This window comes from Corvus brachyrhynchos, unplaced genomic scaffold (genome assembly GCF_000691975.1).
Source record: "Corvus brachyrhynchos isolate BGI_N302 unplaced genomic scaffold, ASM69197v1 scaffold47, whole genome shotgun sequence".
NCBI classification, from domain to species: Eukaryota; Metazoa; Chordata; class Aves; order Passeriformes; family Corvidae; genus Corvus; species Corvus brachyrhynchos.
In genome coordinates, this window is record NW_008239292.1 from 710,314 (window position 1) to 711,345 (window position 1,032).

A 1,032-nucleotide genomic window follows, 5' to 3' on the forward strand; every position below is an offset into this window, starting at 1 on the left:
TGCTGTGCGTGTGTCTGTTCCCTCCGCTGTCCCCCGTGGGTGGCTTGTGCCAGTGCCGTGGGTCTTGTCCCACGTGCCATGTTTGTGTCCCTGTGTGTGGCTGATGTCCCTGTGTCCCACTGTCACATCCCCAGGCTGTCTCAGGGCCAGGTATGTGTGCCGTGGCCGCGTGTGACATCCGTGTCCATGTCCTGTGTCCCTGTGCCATGGCCACGTGTGACATCCATGTCCATGTCCTGCGTCCCTGTGCCATGGCCGCGTGTGACATCCGTGTCCTGTCTCCGTGCACCGCGGTTGTGTGTCACATCCATGTCCCTGTGCCCTGGCTGCCTGTCACACCTGTCGTGTGCCATATTCATGTGTCTCACCTTCTCTGTGTGCCATGGTGACACGTCGCATCCCTGCCCGTGTCCCGTGCCCGTCTGGCATTGCCATGTCCGTGTCCTGTGGCCACACGCGTGTCCCCGTGTCCGTGTGTCCCACCCGTGCCCCCCATGCTCTGTCCTCCCCAGCCCCTCAGTGCCCCAGGCTGGGGACTGTGCTGGGGGACAGTGACAAGGTGCTGGCACGTGTCCCCTGGCCCTGGCGGGGGGGCCGCAGGGTCCTGCGTGCCCGTGGGTCGGTCACGCGTGAGGGAGGAGCCACCAACCCCCCTCAGGCTATAAAACCCCGGCGGGTGCAGGAGCCGCCGTGTCCCCGGCACTGTCACCCCACTGCCAGGCCCTACCTGTCACCTCTGCCTCTGCCATCGTGAGTGCAGGGACGGGGCTGGGGTCCCGGGGGGTCCCGAGGGGAGGTCGGGACCCCAGGAGGGACAATCACCTTGGGGACATGTGGGGTCCCTGGAGGGGAGGTGTCCCTTTGGGTGCACGTGGGTCTCTGGGGTCCTTTGGGGTGGGACAGCTGCCTGGGGGACACTGGGGGGTGTCTCTGGGAGGGAGATGACCCCGCGGGATATGGGGGAGGGGGGTCCCGGGGGTGAAGATGTCCCTTGAGTGGGGCTGGGGTCCCGGGTGGGGGATGAAACAAACC